The following is a 22,943-nucleotide window of genomic DNA, read 5'->3' on the forward strand; positions in this document are numbered from 1 at the left end:
TACCCAAATATTCTAAGTTAACTGTGTTCAATATGGCCACTATTGTAACATGCACCTGAGCAACAGCTAGAGAAAATGAAAGACTAATACCATAGTCTCTCTTGAACATATTCTGCGCCTGGCTCAATTTAAAAAGGAATTCTATTTAACTTTGTGATATTATAGTGCACTCAGACAAAGAAAAGTAATTTCAAATACATGCAAGAGTCCAGGGTACTGAAGTTCAAGACAGAGAATTAAATAGTGAGAGAATGTCAATTTCCTGACTGACAATTTTAAAAGTGTGGAAGAGAGTGATCACCAAAAGGGATCTCTGGATGACATACAAGTGTAAAGCTATTTAAAAAAAAAAAAAAAAAAAACCCACTCACCCAGAACAAGTAGAAGTTTTTCCTGAGTGGGTCCAAGGCTTATCTCTGCAGAGTCACAGAAGGGAAAGAAGATGATCAACCCGTGGACTGCTTGTCCTTTGTAGAGAAGAAGAGGAAGAGAGCAGAGAGACTGGAGCCACTATTATTTTTCACAGGAAGAAAGGTACAGGCAGAGAGAACAGCAGCCTCAACGTGATAGAAGGAAGAAGTGAGGAGCACATGTCTCCAAACCACTGTGCCTTTAAGGGGACGGAAACTGAGAAGCAGACGGCACAAGTGCAGGAGGAGAAGTGGTGGGAGAGCAGAAGAGTCTTTGTATGCCAGAAGGGCAGCGGGGCCAGTGGCAGCAGTGAAGTCTGGCAAGAGGTAGGGCCCTGTCATTACTTAGTTGGGCAAGAGAATTAGACCCTCCTCTCACCCAAAGAAAAGCAATGTATAAAAAGAAACAAAATGAACTCATCCTACAGCAGCACCTCCCATCCTACTGGGCTGCGTCTGGCTCCCTACTCTGGGCATTGCACGCATGGGGTTATAGCACCAGGATTTGGCCTGGACATCCCCCGGTCAGGGCCATGGTTTTCATAATTGTCCTAAGGCTCAAGCAAGAAAAAGAATGGAACACAGTAAGGAACTCTACTAAGGCTATGTCTACACTGCACGCCTTAAAACAGCGCAGCTCTGGCACTGTTATAAGGTGCACTGTGTGACTACTCTTTATTGCCGGGAGAGCTCTCCCGACGACAAAATAACACCACCTCCAACGAGGGGTGGTAGCTTCATCGACAGGAGCGTGGCTCCAGCCAACAATTTTTGCACACCCCTGAGGGACAAAAGTTTTAGCGACGAAAGTGCCAGTGTAGACACAGCTTGAAACAGTTAAAGTCAGTGAGAACCAGAAACCATTCATGATGAAGTGAGCCCTTGTGTTTTGTCTGGCTAAACTGCCTAGTGACACAATGCCATGTGTTAATGCGCCAAGCTCACTTCCAAGCTTTTGGTCTGTCAGGGGACAAGAATGGTGTGGAGGCAAACAAGCTCAACCTGCATGGGCAGGTGAGTGCCATGATGTTTGAAGGACAGGGGGTAAGGGTAAATTGGAGAAAATGGGGACAGGAAAGAGAAGGTCCTTGCAAATCGAAAAGAACCTCAAGGTTATCTGCGCAATAAATTACATATAAAACCGGAAAAATCCATTGTCAATATGATTAATGGGGTTCCTTTAGCACACAAGCGGCACCTAAGTATTCCTATTTTAATTGAATGATAAGAAAGCTTTGGTTGGACAACCCTGATCTCCAACACTATGTGGATGCACATTCTAAAACCAAACAGACCTTCCATTTCAAGTAATCACAGAATACATCACATGTTATGAGGAACAAGTATATTAAGTCTCAACTTTTTTTCAAGGGCATAAGAGTAAGTCTGTCCAGATTTTTTACTTCAGTATCACAAGGAATTTGTATATGCTGAAAGCAGAAATTATACCAATAGGTTTTGATTTTCCACTGCTCTGTTATACTAGACTAAGGGTTCAGACTGGAAATGAGACAAATATTTCTCACTACCCCTGGCCCCTTACCGATGCCTTGATATTTTTCCATAAGGAGAGATTTATTCTTCCTAAAAGAGCAGAAACAGTTCAGAGAACTCTATACAAGAGGCTTACCTTTTAACAGGACATTTGGAATATTATTGTTAATGTATTTAAAAGATGATATTTTAATATTAAGTATTCATGTTCATTATAGCAAGAATAGACAATATGTAGTCACTCTCTAGTTTTCTAACAATGTATATACAGTATTTTTACTCCACTCGGTATAATTTTTTAATATCAGAAGATATATGATAATTTGTTTTTCCATCAGAATGTCAAGCAACAGACGCCTCACTAGATGAGAATAATATGCCTTAAGGCAAACATTGCCCTGGCTGCCAACTTCTAGGAGACCCAATGCTGCTTGGCTTTTCTCCCCTGTCCCTCACCACACTGATTTAATGCCTGGCTGTTTTTGCTTCACTGATTGGCTGCATCCCTCTTCCCCCACCCCCGACAGTGAGGAAGAACCAAAAACAGTCTCTGTCCTGGCCGCAAAATGCCTACGGCCACTCCTGCACATACTACTTGCTTTGTGGAAAAAGCCTGGCTTTTACTAAAGCCTCTTCAAAAGGATGAATTCTTATACTTGTCAGGTTTTGGTTAACAAATCTGACGAGGTCTGTGGCCCAGAATGCACCGACAACCATCCTTGTCCTTGAAAGAACGTATTCATTCATTACATTTATCCAGTTACTTTTGGACTAACTCACGATTTTATTGCAAATCTTACACTACTTGGCATTTCTCTTAAAGCAGCGGCTCCTGAGTCATCTGATTTAAAAAAAAAAAAAAATCCTGAGATTCCTGTGTAAAGTAAACTTTCTTATGGTTGTAGAGAAAAGCTTGAAAACAAACTCCAAAAGGTTCAAAAACCAGAAGGCAAATAAAAATATCCAAAATTGTTTTATAAAGTCTTATGATTTTTAGGGCCTAAGTCATAATTTCATGTGCTTGGGGTTAGCAATACTGCTTTTGTATTCTTCTTGTAGTTTGTACTTTTTCTTTAGTATTTATTATACAAATGATACATCTCTTATGTGCTTACATTTTCTGGATATCCTATTGAGACATATAGATTGACAACTCTCTCTGAGATACTATCAAAAATTTATACTCACACAGTGTTATACAGGACAAGCCAAGCAACCCCATATTATCCCATCCCTAAAGTAGTTTTTACCCCATCATAGAAATAACATTTTTAGTTACAAAAAGAACACAAAACCACTTAAAATCATCTCAATTGTATTGGGGGGGAAAAAAGACACCATCAGTAACCATGGCCACTACACTATATTTCCCAGCATGTAACAAGCTGATGTCAAAGTAATTTTATTTATAAAACCCAAGCTTCCTGCCAAACCCTTCCAAAGTCAGGAGGACACCTAGGTAAATCACAGGCTTTCCAGCTTTAGCTAGCTCTTTTGTTGCATAAACTAAAAACAAATGACAAAGACAAAACTTAAAAGACAACATGCATCTTTCTTTAAGGAACACTAAACATTTATGAGATGCTTTACATCAAACCTTCCTTGGGTTTCTACGCTAATTACTTATTGTGATTACCATCTCCTCAGACAAAGAATACACAAAACAACCCTGTGCAGCAGCTAAAAGGGAAAAGCCAAAAACAAACTGGAGCCTTGTTCAATACTTAAAAAAATATTATTCACAATGCAGGGTAGAGACTTGCAATGTCAGTCTAATTCAAGGACACAAAATAAAACAACAAACACTAGGTGTATACTACAAGCATTACAGCAGCACAGCTGTTGCACTGCTGCTACACCGCTGTTGTGTAGACATTTAGTACAGTGACAGAAGGGTTTTTTCTGTAATTGTAGTCGATCCACCCTCTCGAGAGGCAGTAGCTAAGTCAACAGAAGAATTCTAGCAGTCTATATACCGGAACATTGGTTGGCTTGACTACATTGTTCAGAGGTGTGAATATTTTCACACCTCTGAGCAAAGTGGCTAGATTGACCTAAGTTTTAGGTGTAGACCAGGCCGAAGATTAACTGGTGTACAGCAAAAGACTGAATTTACTCTCCTTCGTACCATTACCTACTACATGCAATATTGCTTTTATATACAGGAAAGAAACAACTACATTCCTAAGACATAACCAATAAATGAATGAGGCAACCAAATAGACAGAGGCACCCAAGCCACCTACAGTGAGTACGTAGAATGTCATAAGACTTAAGAACTATAATATCTCTACTGTTCTGATTAAACTCTAATATTCTGTCTGCAACATTTATTTACATTACTCTTTCTGAAGTTTGGGCACACTGTGTTTTCTTGCTCTCCTAGAAGGAGAGGATCACATGATACTATAAGTTTACAGAATTTTTCCATACATTTTTCATTAGCACTAGTATTATTTTCAGCTTGTTAGTCAGTCACTCATACACAGTATGCCTTGCTTTGTGTGTGTATTGTTAAAAAGTTACTCCTACCATTTACACTTTTATAAAGGATTTCTATTTCAAGTCTGTTTCTGTCTACTACTGATTTGACTCCTTCTTTTGTAAAGTATATTTGGATTATTCTAGCCATTAAAAGTAGATACAGGCGCTTTTATCCCCTCTAACAACCATCTGGGCGGGGGGTTGGTGGAGCGGTAGTTAGACAAAGTTTTATACTGAAATCACCAGACTACTGTTTAAATTCTTCTTCTTACTAGTACTGTAGATCCTTTGCAATAGGAAAAAAAAATCAACTGATGTATCATCCAAAAAAGCTTGTTTAAACAGAAATCAAGTGGTTCCTGCTTCTTTTGAATTCTTGTACCTTGAGGATTTTCTCAAATCATTCAGGTAAGCCATTACAATTTGGCTTAATAATTATACAGTAGTAATAACAAAGAGCAGCAGCAAGTACTCCATCTACTATACCTCCTTGCCAGAAAGCGTGATTCAGACCTCTAGAGAGAGGAGCAGTTTTGACTTGTTAACTTTGAGAGTTCTAATGCTGTAACCAGAAGGTTCTATGGTTTGGGTTTGGGAACAGGAGAGTAAATCTATCTTGCAGACAACTGACTATCAGAGCCATAAACCCTTCTACAGGTACTGAAACTACAAAAGTAACTGTGGGACAAATATTAGAAACTGTACCCTGTATCCATTACTATGATAAATACTGTCATTAAGTCTTTTTTCCTCTTAACCAGGGCTTTGGAGCACAGCCCGGAGCTGGAGCACGGAGCAGCTCAGGAGCAGTGGAGCTGCAGGTTTTTGCCTGGAGCTGGAGCGGAGCCGGAGCACAGCTCCAAAGCCCTGCTCTTAACTATTTTTGTCTTTTATTATCTGGGACTTAACAAGAGTCTTGTTTAAAACTGCAGAGAACACTAGAGACAAATGTTTCCCTCTTTCCCTTTAAAAAAATTATGATTTTAGTAAGAGGTACTTATCTGTGCGAGACGGAGTTGGGTATAATTACTAGGTCTCTCTGAGCCTAACTGGCTGATCATTTTGGCTCTAATGAAATCTTAATGCACATTAATAATCAGAGCCAAATTTGGATTCAGTTTATCATTATTATTTACATAGCACCCCGACCGATGTGTGCATAGGAACTTTTCATAAACCCCTCCCACATATCACAAGGTAACTACATTAGGAAAATGTATCCAAGCCTTACCTGAAAGTTTCTTTTCAGGGATTAATGGGGTTCACAGATCAATGACATTGAGGTCTCTGCTCTATGAAGCCTTGGAGGCTGACCAGACCTTTCAATCTGTGGTAGGGGAGGTATGGTTCCACCTCTGAGAAACCACTAGTTCAGACTCTTTCACAGCCTAAGAAACCTCTAACCACTCTATATCAATAAGGACAATTAAGCATTAGCACTGAATTCCATGCTCTAGAGAAGGACAGTTCTATTTAATGAATACCAAACACTGCCCAAGTAACAGCCCATTCAGGGTGGACTGAATCTGGAGATCTCATTACTTCAAGAAAGGAAATTTTCAAATAAGGCACAGATACACTTTGCTATTCATATTTAAGTGAAGTCCAAAGAACCAAACCATTGGGATTTTCATAGCAGTGACCACTGGAGTGGAGAGAGAAGGGGAGGGAACTGTCTATATATGCTTATGGACAGATGCTGAAGAAAGTAAACCTTTCCTAATAGTTACAGGGATACAACAGCCTGGGGCACTTTTCAATCAAAAGCAGCATCAGGTGATGACTGGCTGCCCAGCTTTAGAATATGGAGAAAGTATGAACTGATGACCAGGAGACTGCTTTCTTGATTTTCTCATATGAGGCACGTGACCTTTCTGCCCCTGAAATTGACCCAGCTCTGAGGGAAGTGAGCTTTGATTTTGGAAGATGAAGTTACAACCTTTGACTTGTATGCTTCTGAGATACAGTATTTTAGCCACCTGGAAATACAAGACTTTGAAGCCTTCTCTCTCTTTGGCAATTATAATGCACACACAAAAGCTTCTGAATGGAGCCGGGTAGTGAACACATACTTTAAAAGTTCTGCAAACATCCAAAATATGTCAATTTTTCTTTGGGGTGTGATGGAGCTGGGCAGAAGTATAACTAGAGCCCTGCGCAGATACCCACATTATATCCATGGATGCGGATATCTGGATATAAAGCAGATATCAGAGGAGCTGCAGGGCTCTACCAGGAACAACAGTGGTGAAAGTAGCCACACGTCAGGCTGCCACCTGCAGCAGCCACCACCTCGCACGGGCAGCTCCCCTGGCACAGCTGTATCACCCCCCAGCCCTGCCCACTGGGGCAGGCACCAGACTCGGCAGCTTGCATGCTCGCAGATTAGAGCGACCAGGTACAGCTGCCAGAACCTATGCTCCTTCCACGTGAGGGGAAAGCAAGGAGGGAGGCACCAGCTCTGCCACTTCTGGGGCCGCTGTCCGTGGCAGGCCTGGAGGATTTTGTGGCTGAAGTACTGCCACTGCTTCCTGAGAGCTCTCTGGTTTGGAGGCTGCAGGAAACTCAGTCCTGGCCAGAGCACTTGAGGGGATCCTAGGTCTCCAAACAACAGGCACAGCTCTCCATCCAGGCAATCAAACAGCTGGGAGATGCAGAAGACCGTGTCTGGCTTTCCATCTCTTCTTAGTCTTCTTTGCAACACCACACTCCGTGTGTGTGGGCAGGGGGTCATGGAGAGTCCCAGTGACTATGAAGAGAAAGGGAATCCCCTCTACTATTAATGGCAGCACCCAAGAACTTGGTGTAACTTGCGAAAGACATGCAAAAAGGTAAAAACAAGGAGTAGCCTCGTCCAAAAACCTGTGGGCACAACATGGGTTGCTGATGCACACACAATTCAAACAGCGACTCCAGTGCTGGTATACTCAATTGCTGAAAATTGCGCTCCAGTCTGGCCAGACAGCTCACATACCAAATCTCTGGAGGTGCATCTTAATGCCGCAAAGAGAATCATAAATTGAACATTAAAATCAACATGTACAATGGCCCACTCCTGCACATATAATCTGGAGGGAGACACACATAGCTCGTGAGTATACAGTACTTAAACAATAGACAACTTGAACTTACCAATTTATGAGTACCTCCAGAGTCTTCTGAAGACATGCCTGAAATCTCACAAGCTTTTTTAGGATTGGGCTAAAGCTATTAAAGCATTCTCATTCAATCCTGAGGCACACTGGAAAGAATTCTGGGATAATGCTACTGTCCCAAACAAATGCCTGATTGCTGACCCAACAAAAGAACTTCCAGCTTTCAAGCTACCCTGGAAACAATAACGCACTGAACCATCTCAGAACATTACATGGTAGATGCTGTCATCTCTTACACCTCTGGAAGATGAGGCCCAATGTAACTGCGGACACCAATTGCAAACTAGGGATCTCATTGTAAAAGAGCGTCTGCATCGATCATTTGCTGGTGCCCTCTCAGACTTCCACCAAGCCACTTCCAAAGTTACTCACTGGATCAGTAATCTGGACTTGGTGATTTGAATTCTGATAATCACCTCTCTTGCCATATGAAAGACGAACAACAGCCTGGAGATTTTAAGCCCTTTTTAAAAAACAAAACAAAAAACCCCCCACATTTTGCTCTACAGTGCATAGGAGCTAGTATATCTCCCCTGCCTATAGCTGAAGAGGGAGACAATAAACCGGCAGTTTCTCAGTAGTGGAGCCACATGTCTCCTGCCACTGATTGAGGGGTCTGGTCAGCCTCCAAGGTTGCATCGAGCAGACTCCAACATCATGGATTGTGGACCTTGTTACAAATAAGAAATATTTTTTAATAGGGATGACTTCTTAAGAGTCAGTGGGACTGCTCTTTCTTTATGGAGACTGATGAAGGGGATGCACATAAAACATATTCACCTTCTGTAAGAACCCAGCTGGCTGAGTAGAAACTGTCCCTGAGGAAAAACTAATTATTTTGAGTACATCACTGGAGAACTACACCAAGTGTTAAACCTTCACTCTCCTTTCCTTTTTTAAATGTTATTTCGCCTGAAAACCACCAAACATTTTGGGGAAAATACTCCCTTAGTAGTAGTCCCTTAGTTAGAAAAAACAAGGCCTTTGTAATCAAATTAAAAATAAGGCTTAAGAAAAATGTGATGTTTTGGTTCAAGAGTTTGTGGCAATGGTTTGTTAAAGTTGCGGTTCAAGGCACACAGCCTACCTTCCAAAGCAGGACAGCAGCACAGAAGAAATGCCACAGGTCCTGCTTGGTTCTCAAAGGCAAGCAATGACAGAGGGGTGGATGAGCCAAATTTCAGTGGTGTTATGACCTTGCACACCAGGTCACAACACTACTCACTCAAATTTGTGGCAACTATAAAAAGTTATAGTGTATATTAAAAGTTGTGATTACCGCAACAAAATTGCAGTCCACAGGTTTATAACAGCCTTAGTTAAACAGCAATCCAGATGTCCAGACTGAAGTTATACACTGCAATGTACAGAAATTTATCTCAACTTTGAAAATTGCTTTGTCAGAGAGCTACATCTATATTTATGTATGTATCTGGCTGAGATTTTCCTGCTCTGTAGTATCTATGGGTTGAGTGTAACTTTACTTTGGGGAAAGAAAATGCTGATTAATTTCCTGCTTTGATATTTTACTTATAACAATTACTGCAGGTCATATGGTTTGGTTACAAATCCATGATATAGCCAATATCATTCACAAATTCACCAACAGTACCGAACAAGCAAGTCTCTCTGAAAGCCAGACATCATTAGGTGCTACAGTAACTCTTGAAAACAAATAAGCACCATAAAAGTTAGTGGCTGTCATATAATGTTATCTTGCAATTCACTATTACGAGTTTCTACTAATAGAATTACTTTTACTGGCACAAAGCTCTCCAGTGTACATGTGAGCAGTGCCTGTTTCTTCATTTTGTGCCATGACTTTTCTGCTGCTCTCATTGATACACAAACTGCATCATGGCTCAAATAGTTATCATGATTCTTTCTTTCTAGCCATCTGATCATCCCACATTGTAAATAAGGACACTCCTTGAGTCAGCTGGTAAAGGTGCTTAAGATCAATGCAATTCCTTTATCTCCTGCTGGAAACCCTAATTCATTATCCCTGGGCCAACTCACCTCCATATGTAGGGCACTGAGGGAGTCCCAACCTCATTCATGATTTCAGTTCTCCTGTGCACTAGGCTAACTATCTCTCTAGAACTTTGTAACATCTACCAATTACTTTTCATCAAGCATTTGGAAAGATAGAGAAGACAAATAGCAGATATATAGCTTAACAACACGTCTATTTTGAACTCATGGCAGATAAGCATTGATTCCATGATCAGTGCTGATACAGAAGAGAGATCTAACTAGACAGATGTGTGCTCTCCAACAGAATTTTTTTAAAAGTATAAAAATACTTTTTTTAGATCTGACATTTTAAGAAAAATAACCAGAACTACAATAGAGAAACATTACTAATATACAGTTATTTACATTTGACTATTTTAGTTTTATTTTATATCCCTGAATTAGCTATCTAGAGTCCCACTTCCATGTGTACATAGCATGAGTTTCATAAAAACAATCAGCTGCTTGTTACAGATCAGCTGTACTTCTAATGAAAAATACAAAATATTTTCAGTTAAGTTACCACTATTTGAACAAACCACTTCAAACACCCCCTATTACAATGTACCCAGTGAAACAAGGAAAAAAGTCTCATTTGAAAATGTATTGCATATGAAAAAAATTATCCAACAAAAGTTATATATGATGTGCAGAGAGTTCTTAGTTTATGTAAGGACTGTCCAATCTCAAATGTTTGGAAAGCACCCAGCACATTACAGACTCTAACACAAATAAATAAGAATAATATAATGTAAACCAGGAAAGGGAATAGATTAGACAATTGCTAGTGGTGTCAAGTAGGCATAGATTTTATTTAAGAACTTTCAGTTAATTTTGAAACTCGCTTAATACAATTTGTGATTGAATAAAAACCACGAGACCTAGTTTATGTGATTTTATTTTATGTAACACTAGCTTCAATGGTTTGTAGTTTCTTATAAACTTGTGATTAGTCACAAGGCCCCATGTCTTTTGAAATAATCATTTCATTTCAAGGGAAGCATTTTTCCCCAATATATTTTCACATCCCTACACACCATACCTTACTGGAAAGGCACAACATTTGTAATCGTTTCCTTCCTGTATAGCGTTCACAGATTACTGTTGTAAAGTTTTACAAATGTCAATAATTTTTGTTTGTTAAAGGAAGTACAGGAGTATTTGCTGCTCTTACTTCCCTACCTGCTACTGCTTCATTATATTACTGAAATAAAACAAAATACTTTTTATACAAAGCCTTTCATCTCAGAAAATCCCAGTATGCTTTACAAATTATACATTTAAGAATTAACTCATTCACCACTCAAATGCCAACTGCCTCTGGGGTGGAACACATGACGCCATTTACCAGCACACACAAAAACTACAAACATTTAAAGGCAGCAAATGAAGAATATCATATCCAACCAAAGCTGCCATAGAGATGTAGGTACTAGGGCAAACATAATTATTCAAATTAGAATTTGGCAATCTTATTTGTGTATAGGATTTACTATAAGAATATAAATTGTTTCAGGTAGGTACTACTTTATTTTCAATTTCCATTCAAATCTTCTGTGGCACCTTACAAGCTAACAGATGTATTGGAGCATAAGCTTTCGTGGGTGAATACCCACTTTGTCGGATGCTGAAGTGGGTATTCACCCACGAAAGCTTATGCTCCAATACGTCTGTTAGTCTATAAGGTGCCACAAGACTCTTTGCCACTTTTACAAATCCAGACAGCTACCCCTCTGATAAATTCAAATCTTGTAACTCTTGTGTGTTGTTAAGCCAACAATTTCTCCTAAGCTTCACTGTGTCAGCACCACAAAGTTTGTACCTGTCACTACAAAATTTGATGTTCTTTGTTCCAACAGTCTATAAATGGGAAATGGTAAAATGTGAAAAACACTTTTTCCTTTTATATTGTATCTGGAAAACTTTTTTTAAAAGCTTGCCTTCACAATAATTTTATAAAAATGTAATTATATTTGTCAAAAAGAAACAAAAAAGATTAAAACATAATATCTACCATCCAAATGTAAACAAACAATTCAGTTTGTATATCACAGTATACACTAAAATACAAATGCAAAAGAAATCTTTTACTAACAAACATCATTCAAGTTTCAGGAATAAAACAGGAAAGGTATGCCAAAGGGTTGCCTGTTTCATTTCCCTTTTCTGCATAGTGTTTGGTAAAAAGACTTATTTGAGGAACGAGGACCTACACAAATATGTAAGCTGTCTCTTTTTTGAAAACAAAGAGCACACAAAGGGATTTACCACTGACAAGAAGCAGTATAAAAATCTCACAGGACATTTTATACGTCAATATGACACTTTGTACTTCACTCATACTTCAGAAATGCCTCTTATTTTGAAGAGATGCTGTGAGGAGTTGTAAATTTATAGTACGGTAAATGCTACTTTAAAAAAATCTATCCCAGTTCATGTTATGTTCGCTGAAAACAAATGGATTATGATTTTAATTCTAACATATTCCTCTTTATCTGCTTTAGTCTCAACATTTTAATGTAATTTATTTCTATATCTAGGGCCAGTATTTCATTAATAAACATCCTCCCCCCTTTTTTTATTTTTCATTCTCTGTATAGTTGTATCGCCACCCTTCAGAGTTAAATGCAATACATTTACTATTTTAGTCACACTCCATTTCACAAACATTTTATTTCACTGACTTTCCAGTCCTGCAGCAATAAAAAAAAAAAAAAAGCCTTTGTTTCCTTAGTCCACTCTAGTCTTCATGCCTTCTGTCCCTTCTGCTTGAAAGTGTCTCTCCCTCTTCTCATACCCCAAATGACCTCACTCTTTCTTAAAATCCCTCCTTAATACACCCTTTCTTCTGTGAAGCCTTTCCGTTATGATCTTTCCTAGCAATGTCTAACATTTCAGTCTTGCACCCGTCAACAGCTGGTTTGTGTCAGAATAAAAATTAGGGAACTTTGGGGTAGAAGTATCTCATATGTAGGAGCAAGGCTATGCATACATAATGTCAGTACACAAATAATAAAAAATACTTTTGTCTGTGCACTGTCATTGTGACATCTATGACGTTCACATGAAAGTGCACAGCCACAGGGAAGAGGCCACTTACTAGTTAACTGACATGAAATTATTTCTCCTTTATAATGAAAACGCATTGGAACAGCTGCATAGCAGAAAGGATAGTCTGGGCAGGCACCACATTCATTATATTTTGGTGCAATCACATTGAAAGAGAAAGAGAAATGTTTTCTTAGCAACAAAGTGATGGATTTCTTTTAAGATTGTGTTTAGAATTCAAATAAACAAGGTTGGTTTTCTGATTAAGACACTGGACCGGGATTAAAAAAAACTAGATTAAACTCCTGGCTCTGCCACATACATCTTACATCACATTGGGAAGTCACATAATCACTCTGTGCTTCAGTTCCCCACCTGTAAAGTGAGGATAATAATATTTCCTTTCTCCCACCTATTGTCTGTCCTGCCTGTTTAGGCTCCAATCCATTCAAGTAATTGGGACTGTTCACAGTGCGTAAAATCAAGCACATGCATAAGTAACTGTAAGAATGGGGTCTTCAGTTGTAAATCCTTTGGGATAAGGGACTCTTTCTTACTGTATTATGTACAGCTTTGAGCAAAACAGAACACCAAACTCAACTAGTGCCTCTAGGTGCTGCCCATGTAAATAAACAACTTTATTTTATTAAAATAAGACAGGCTTTCATTCACTTTCAAGCAGTAGTTTTACTTCAGTAAGGCAATGAACTGCTCCTTTAATTTACAAAAAATATTTTACAACTTTTTTAATCAGCACATACAAAATGAATCCCAAAATTGTTCTTAGGAGCTGAGCAATTTCTCCCTTTTTCTCCTATAACTGCATCCACCTAAAAACTTATCAGTCTTCAAGGAAGAGCACCCAACAGTGATCCTGAAGCAGTGAAAACAAAATTGTATTCTAATATATTTTCCCAGCTACAAAGCTTTAAATATTGTAACTATTTCCACAAAACACTGTGTTGTGAATTTTTAAAAGGTGGTACCAGTTTTACTTATATTATGTCATTTTCTGCCAATTTGTCCACTTGTCTGCATCTTAAGTATTACAGAAGCGTGACAAAAGTGAATTCCAGAATTATGTGAAAAACATTTTACATGAAATATACATTTCTGTATTTTAAATAAAAGCATATTGAAAAAGTTCTTAGCCAATTTGAGTTGAATGACAAAAAATAATGGAATGGTGGGATACTAAGTTCCACCTTCTACAACTACTTGAATGGTGTGAGAATCAAATCCTGGCAAATAAATGTGATTAGAAACCATGCTACCATTAGCTTGTCAATTAAAAAAGAGAGTGCTTCTCTGCACTCAATACAGGTTAATTTCCAATTCAACTCCAGACTCCCTTACCATATGACACACACACTTGTAAACTACACAAGGCTTTTTGTTTTCTTTTTCAAAATTACAGGGTAAAAGGAGGCCTCACAAAAAGCCACAAGTGGGTTCACGATGTTCATACATATGAGAATTTCCTGTTGTGTTAACTTTCTGAAAGAGGAAAGAGCAGCAGAAGAAATGTCCTTGAAAAGTCTGGGAGTTCTAGTTTCTGAAGTGAAAACAAAGTATGTCCACGAAACATACTCAACCATGGGCAGACCTACCAAGTAGCATCTGATTTGCCATTCTACAGAATGTCCATTCAAATGTAAACCACTGACACATGAAGTGACTGGCTGCAGCGAAGGAGGTAAGACACTTCTAAACCCATGTAAATCTAAACACATTTTTCTAATGTTTGGTCCTTGAAATGTATTTTTTTAATGGCTTTGGTCTATACAATACAGAAGAATAAAGAGCACAATACAATACAGAACACTAAGTGGTATACAGTCATAATGTAAATGTTTCTCAGGAACAGATGGAGTTTTAGAAGTTTTTAAAGGACAAAAGGCAGGGAACATTGTTTACTTTAATTGAGAGTCTCTTCCAGGCATATGGGTAGTATGAAAGACAACACTAATTTGGGTGTGTGATCAGAGAGTACAGAGTAGAACACCACATAGGAACACCAGAGAGAGATGAAAGCACGGAAAAGATAGGGAGAACTTTGAAAGAATAGTTTGAACTTAATGTGTAAAAAAGGGGAGTAAGTCGCAAGCAGACAAAAAACTAAAAGTGTGGGACTAATGTCTTGGCAGTGGGGATGCACAGGAAAGGTCAATTTCTGCAGATGCTAAGTAAGGATTTGGAAAACATCTGGATGCAAAGGGGGTCAAAGATAAGACCAGTATTGTAAGCCCAGATATCAAGAGAGAAAAAGATACTGATTACTAAGATGGGGCAGAGGAAAATGAAATTGAGGTAGTGGCACAAAATCCAAGGGGAAAGAGACTGCAGAGATGCTGGAATGGACAAAGGAGGAATATATTCAGTATGGAGACACAATTGGGAGCCATCAACATAGACACTGGCAATAAGTGACCCCACAGGAAAAGATGATTATCCAGAGAGAAAGTTATCCAAAGATGAAAAATGGAGCCAATGAATGAATGAATCAAAATGGATTGTGACAGAGGGTGGGAGGGGAGAACCTTCAAAGAACCCAAAAATCAGGTGTCTTGAAATATAGAGAGGAAGAGGATGTGGAGGACAAATAAATGCCTGACTGTGTCACATTTAACTACTGTATATCTCTACTCCTTAACCAAATCTATAACTAATCTACTATGTGTAAACAGCAGAGTTGTTTTAGTTAATTATTTAACATTAACTTCCTTCTGAAGGTGAATTACTCAAGGTGCTACATAATTAATGCTGGTTAATAGAAGAGAGGAATGTGACCGAGTGCACCTGTGTCCAGGCTGTACCAGAAATCTCAAAATAACCTTTGCTTTATTTGTAGGATCAGCCATGAATAAAGATATATTTTAAAAAAACAAAACATTTTTCTTCTCAGTGGACATAATTCTGTGCACAAAGGCATCTCATATTTTATTTAAAAGAAAAAGTTCTAGCCTCCATGATGGTGGACAAAAAATTTGAAAATGTCACCTGAGTGGGTCCCAAATGCTCAAAAACCAGAGCCTAAATAAAAAGAACTCTAAATGAATTATTTTAAAAATCTAATGATTTTTAAGCCAATCTCAAGATCTATTGAGTCTGACTCATAGTATATTAACACCTGGGTTGGCAATTCTGAGTATTTCTGAAATAGCCATCTTGATGACCTACTTCAGGTTGCTACCCTACTGTTAATGCACATCTGACACTAAAATTCCACCTAATTTTCATACTGGATGCATATCATCACAGGTAATCTTTGTGAATTTTATGACCACTCGTTGGAGAAGCCAGAATTTATTTTGTAGCTGACGAAAGCTTATGCTCAAATAAATTGGTTAGTCTCTAAGGTGCCACAAGTACTCCTTTTCTTTTTAAATCAGCAGTTACCAAATTGCATTCCACAGACCACTAGTGGTCTGTGGTTGGAAGTTGCAGGCTCTTCTTGTTTCCTGCAGAGAGAAACAAGGTGGGCAAGAAAGATTAAAAGAATAATAGTTAATCACACTGCCTAGTTGTTTACAAAGAAACTCACACTTATTTGCACTGGGGACAGCTAAAAATACATACACACTTTCACGCTATGTTCCCATGTAAGAATTGCTGTAGTTTCCACAGGGACATTCTGCAATTGTGAATGGGAGGGGGAGATTTGGGAACTTTATTTTTCTTTTTTTTTTTTGGATGAACTGGAGGCAGGGCTCATGTGAGGGAAAACTGTGTGCACTGGGAGGATTAAGCTAATGCTGTAATGTAGGTCAGAACTAAAGAGAAGAGCACAGGTGTTATAAAGCAAAGTAGATATGAGCACTGCAGATACAGTATACAGACGTAGATGAATAATTCTCTCATTTTAATGCTTCCCCTTTTGTTTTAAAATTTAAATATCCTTATTAGTTTCATCTTTTCAATTTCTGCACCTTTTCCTTTTGGTTCAAGTGAAAATGACAACATTGGCATTTATTTATTCAACTTCAGGAAAATGACTGGTTTTGAGCTCCTGTGGGGGAAAGTGCAAATGATCAGCTCCCTCCCAGCTCCTGTTTACTTTGAATTCTGACTGAAAGCAAAAGCCTGGTAAGTAGAAAAATACATTAAAATAAGGCTGACTTAGTATTTTCATGTCATGTTCCTTTGTGTACAAACACACACAAGGGCAGGTTAGCCATTCTAGAGCCATTCACATGAGAGCATATGTGAGCCACAAAACCCACTCAGTCAGAAATGAGTGAAACTAGACATGAATTAAGCACACAAAGAAAAACGGTATATTAAGCAATTTCTCTTTAAAAAGGCTTAAACCTCAACATTTATTAACATAGCCCAATAGAGTTATAAAAACTATCAAAATGGACACCAATTTCTCCCCCACAGGAGACCAGTCACTCCCAGTTTAGTCAGAGGAAGTTACTCATATCCTGCAGTGGGAGAACTGCATTAATATGAGTCCAAAAGAATACCTGGAAGGAGCAAAAGCCACATGAAATTGACACTCTACCATATTCAGATACTTAATAGCTCATCAAGTGCTCCTTACTTCCCCAAACATTACGTAGTAGGGTTTTCTGTGGTTGCCTTAAGGGGTGGAGGGTGCAGAGGTTTAGGTTTTTTGTTTGTGATTTCCCATTAAGTTGTTGTTCTACCTATGGAAGAATTGGAGCAGGTCCAATACTTCCATTTGCACATTATATCACTAAATGCAAAGAGCAGTTTTGGAAGAGCTTTGGTACGCTCGTAAGTCTTAGAGGCTAGAAGCAGCTACAAGCAGAAGGACATCCTCAGGCTTCAGGGAGAAGACTTTTAGCTAAATTATGCTAGCTGTCTGTTCCCAGCCCTACTTGTCATCAGAACAATGGAGGAAGATAATGGAGAATTGTATAGAGTATATAGTTTTTTTAAAATGGGAGAGAGGAAGTTTTATTTGCAAAATGCTGGAAAAAGTAACTCTAAAATACTACTTGGCATATCTTCATGAGGATGGAAGAGCAGGAATTTCAGAACTGCTAGTCATACCTTAAACTTGCATTTTGAAATGCAACCCTTTAACCTTTTTTTTCCCCTTACATGTATTACACTTCATATATTTAAATATCAGTAAGAATATGAAAATACTGGCTTTAAACTCCCAGCATTTTTTATTCAGAATTGTCTTTTACCAGCACTAAAATACAACTGGAGCAAAATCCAAGTACGTGAGGCAACTGATCTGACTCATTTTGTTCAAACAGCATAATTTTTGTCCCTTACCATCAAGATTCTTAATTCTCCAATTGCCCTGTTCTCCGATTATTTTCTATGTTGGCTATTTTACAATAGTACTCTTTTAGGGTATGCCTGCGCTGCAATAAAGACCCAGTTCAGCTGACTGAAGCACACAGGGCTTGAACTGTGGGGCTATACAATTGCAGTGTAGATGTTCAGACTCAAATGGGAGCCCAAGCTCTGAGAACCCGCAAAGTGGGGTGGGTCTCAGAACCCAGGCTCCCACCTCAGCCCGAATGCCTACACTGTTATTTTTACCCCAGAAGCCCTAGCCGGAGCCAATTCACCCAGGCTCTGAAACTGAGTGCCAAGGATTTTTTTTATTGCAGTATAGATGTAGCCTTAGTCACTTCCATATATAGGAGGCACTGGACCTACTTCTGTTGCTCTATATACTCAGCTGATTTTTCAGACACACCAATAGGGCCATCTGTTCCCATCAAAGATCTTAGTTATTTATCATACCAAAAAAATTTAGATTAAACTTACTTGTACATAGCAAAACAAAATCCTAAATATGTATCAAACAAAATAATCAAACATGACATCCATTAATCTCATACTGATGTTCCAAATATTCTTTAATGTGAGACAGCAGAGAAAGCCTGGGATATACCAGGGATCATCAAATTGTACACAGGCTGTCAACACCCAAGGACCAAAAAACTTAGTTTATCCTTGCAACCTAACTGTGCAATCAGACTGCAGCCAAGTCAACTCAGCAATGCACTAGTTGCATTGCCATGTAGCTACTAATGCTATCCATCTCAGAACAAAGCAAAGTGCCATTTCAGTCACAACATTTAAACAGAAATGATACATGAAGGGCCCTGTATAAAAATAAAGACAATTCAAAATAACTATCATTTTCTCAGAATGAGACAATTCTGTAAAGGCTAAATTCACTCCTTTTATTTAACTTCCACATTTAACAGAATGTGAAGACTGTGTAAATTTACTGGCTCTTCCTGGCATCTTTGTAAGCAAAGAACTGAGCTGTGCACTTTTGGATTCCAAAAATGCACAAATCAAAATGTCTTGCTATTTATGGTTTTCACAAACTAAATGCCTCAAGGATCAATTCATGGAAGTCAAAAATAATGGCACTCTGACCATCTAGGAACTGAAATGCTGTCAGAAGACTCAGAGTGAAATCCTGGCCCTTCTGAACCCACTGGAAGTTTTACCATCTATTTCAATGGAGGCAGGATTTCAGCCTAGAATGTGTGTTATTTCAGGCCTTGTAGACTTTATAAAACCTGAAAGATGTATACTAGCAACCGGTCAGAGAAGACACTACAAAGGAATTAACCTAGACCACCATAACAGTCTTCTACCCTTAAAGCTTCTGGACATATAGTAGGCTGCAATTATCACTGGATCAACTTAGTCAGAAGTCAGAGTAACAGCCGTGTTAGTCTGCATTCGCAAAAAGAAAAGGAGTACTTGTGGCACCTTAGAGACTAACCAATTTATTTGAGCATAAGCTTTCATGCTCAAATAAATTGGTTAGTCTCTAAGGTGCCACAAGTACCCCTTTTCTTTTAGTCAGAAGCGTTATTGGTTCTGCAACACAGTATTTACTGTTTATCTGAATGAGATTGTTGACTAGAAAGGGTGAGGCAATATTCTTAAGGTGATTAAAGAATGTGGAATCCCACTTTACCCTGTGTATCCCTCCTGATAGGTAGTAAACACACATCCAAATTAAGAAAAAAACACCTCTGTCTGAAAGATAAACTCATTAGCACAGCAAACAAACCAAAGATTAATTCTCTTATGTTGTGCATGTGTTTGTTACTCAAGTATTTGTATATAACTGTAATGTGGTTATGAAGTAATTTGAGAGGAGTTTGGAGGTCAGGAAATTGAGTGTCACAAAAGTATTGTATTAATACAAGATCAAGATGTATCCTGAAGTATTACCTGAAATACATGACCCTTAGAGGATGAAAGTAAATGTTCTCTATTGGTACAATCCCACAAGTTAAGCATGCTTAATACTTCACAGGATTGAGCCTTATATGAACTGGGACATAACTGACAGCATTACTCACATTGCTGTATGCAGAGCTGTTGTAGCCATGTCCGTCCCAGGATATTAGTAAATTTAGTAAATTCTACTCTTAGTACCTTCCCAGACCTGAAGAAGAGCTCTGGGTAGCTTGAAAGCTTGTCCCTCTCAGAGGGTGACCAGAAAGCAAGTGTGAAAAATTGAGATGCGGTGGGGGGGTAAATGGTGTCTATATAAGACAAAACCTTGAATATTGGGACTGCCTCTACAAAATCCGGACATCTGGTCACCCTACTCTCTCATCAACAGAAGTTGGTACAATAAAAGATATTACCACACCCACCTTGTAGGGATAAAAATTTTAAATATCTAAAAAAAAAATTGCAGAACAAAAAGATCAAAAACATTTCAGATTCAAAAATATCAAAATGTTTTCTTTACAAATTTTAAATTTGTAACAACACTTTCTGACATTCCCAAATTGAAATGTTTTGCCTGAGACACAGGATGCTCAACCAGAGAGAGAGAAAAGTTGCATTCTGGGAGATCTGGGTTGGCTATAGAGCAGGGTCCATAGGGAAGAATGGGGGCATCATGGAACAAAGAACCACAACTCTCATGAAACACCATGGTAGCTCAGACAGATGGAGACATTAACGTTGACCAGACCAGAAACAAGCATTTAATTACAGGCTGACCCAATGCAACATATTTCCATTAGATTTTCCCAATAGAAATTTCTATTTAAAAAAATCTAATTTTCCAATGGGAAAAAGTTTCTTCTGAAATGTTTTGATCAGTCCTACTTATTAAAAACAATATCATACATGTAGTTGCCAAAACAGGAATTAAAATATAAAAACAGAATGGAAATTTAACATAAAAACTTAATTTGGGAATATTAATAGCATGTAATCTAAGTCATTAATTCCGAGTTTCTATATAATCCTACACTTATCCTCAAAAGGGGATGCTGAGATTTATCACAACTGTCTGGGCAGACTCTGAAAAAGGAAACTAAAAATAAAGAAGGACTGAGACCACTACATTTTCTGTGGCTGTAGAAAATCTTCCCAATAGGAACCAAACGTAAACCTACGTAGGGTTGTCTTTTAGAGCACAGAAACAGACTGAAATAGGAGGTCTGGTGTAGAGAAAATGTAAGGCCCTATTTTTAAATATATTTGAAAGCTTAACAGAGAGTTTAGCACCAAAGCACCACAGAGACCTGTTTGCCATAGGTCAAAGAAGGCTATGACGAAAGCATGAAGGGCAGCAATCACTACAGATGGATGACAGTGGTAGGATACAGCCGTAATTAAAAAATGTAATTTAGCAGTTAACACCACAAACTGCAACTCAGTTTAATGTTTGGATTTAGGGGGAAAGGAATTGCCATATTGGATCAGACCCACGGTCCATCTAGTCTAGCATTTTACTTTTTACCATTTATATGCTCTAAATTTGTTTCCTTGCTTATAAAACTACTTAAACATTGTAGCAGGATTTTCTATGAATCATTTCCATATATGTTGTTGATTAGAAAACACATAACACTCTAATTAAAACTTAGGCATTGCCTCTACATGTATGCAAAGTTTCAGGTACTGACAGTAAAGCCAGCATGCTCAGTAGACAGAGGTGCAAGTTTAAAAGAAAATTCAAATGGGAATCAGAGCAGACAGGCCCGAGTGATACCCCCTTGGTCTCACCTCCCCCCCTAAAATTTTAATCAAATTTGGAGACAAATTATCACCACCATCAACACAGAAACAAGTGAGTGGCAGGTGACAGAAGCAGAGGGGTAAATTCAAACATAGGCAAAACTTTGCAGACTTTGGAGTTCAGTGCAATTCAGATTTCCCATAACAAACTTATGGGATGAGGACCAGACTGCTCCGTAACTTCCAAAAGCAGCTGGCTATGGACCCTAAAAACCATGCACCAGCTAAGAATTGCTGTAGAGGAGCAGCACTCCATCCCGTTCACAGCCCACCTCTCCCCACCTCCATCATGCCCTAATACTAGGAAGAGGAGTGGAGTTTGACACAGGAGAGTTCTGCTGTCTTTATGTCAGTTGAGAATTTCCCTCTGTCAGGGGAAATCCCAGCTAGCCACCTATAGCCATATTACATGTATACAGGATCTAGGGCTAAGAATCTGCTCCATAGTATTTATGTACTCAAAAGATTATGGTAAATTTCAAAGGAAATGTAATCAATGTATACAAAGTATCAGCTGTATTGATGGTATGTGGTAAGATGATAAGTGGTAAGAGAGTCTGGTACTTTAGCATATTTTAATATAATTGAGAATATTTACATCTATTTTGATCATGTACTGAATATTTTTAAAGCAACCTTTAAACACATTTTATTTATTTTGTTTGTTTGACACTGGTCACAGATATCAATTGAATATATGCTAAGCAAATACTTAGAAAACTATAATTTGCCTTTACTCAACATGGTGTTTACTTAGTAGAGAGAAACGCTCTGCATGGTTTAACAATATTAATCACCTTCATATCCAGGTTTAAGTGTGGTAAAAGGATTATGTATTATTTCATGAAAGGCAGCAGACCAACACTTGTTTGTATATTTCTAATCTCCTAAACATGCCTTTATAATAAAAATTCATAACCCTTGTTGACATTCATCTGAAAGAACAAGTGGTTCTACAATCTATCTCAGCAGTCACAAGTCAGCAAAATGATTACACACAAATCCGCTGATACATTGACCAAAATAACTTGTTTCAACTTATATGGGTCAGGAGGATACTAAAATATCTGTTTATTTACCAGCACTATCAGTAATAACAGTGCAGCCTTTGCCAGTTTCCTAATATAGCACGGCCATCAGACAGCACAGAATATGATATTTTCAAGACCAGACTAATTAGTGCTCATTTTTTGCAAAGTTTTTTTTTGCTTCTGGCTCTGGAAAGGGAAATTTTAAAAAGAACATTACAAATCATGAGGACTTTGCTCACACAAATATGATGATCTTGCAGTAGTCTGATTATTTTGCTCCCAACTCTTGACAAACT

The 22,943-nt window shown here is 38.3% G+C and overlaps 1 protein-coding gene across 1 annotated transcript in view; it reads right to left on the minus strand.

Moving 5' to 3' along the window:
• The window catches only part of SPIRE1 (spire type actin nucleation factor 1), a 173,642-nt gene that overhangs the window by 131,755 nt on the left and 18,944 nt on the right, over positions 1–22,943 (minus strand).

Source organism: Lepidochelys kempii, chromosome 2 (assembly GCF_965140265.1).
Source record: "Lepidochelys kempii isolate rLepKem1 chromosome 2, rLepKem1.hap2, whole genome shotgun sequence".
NCBI lineage: Eukaryota > Metazoa > Chordata > Testudines > Cheloniidae > Lepidochelys > Lepidochelys kempii.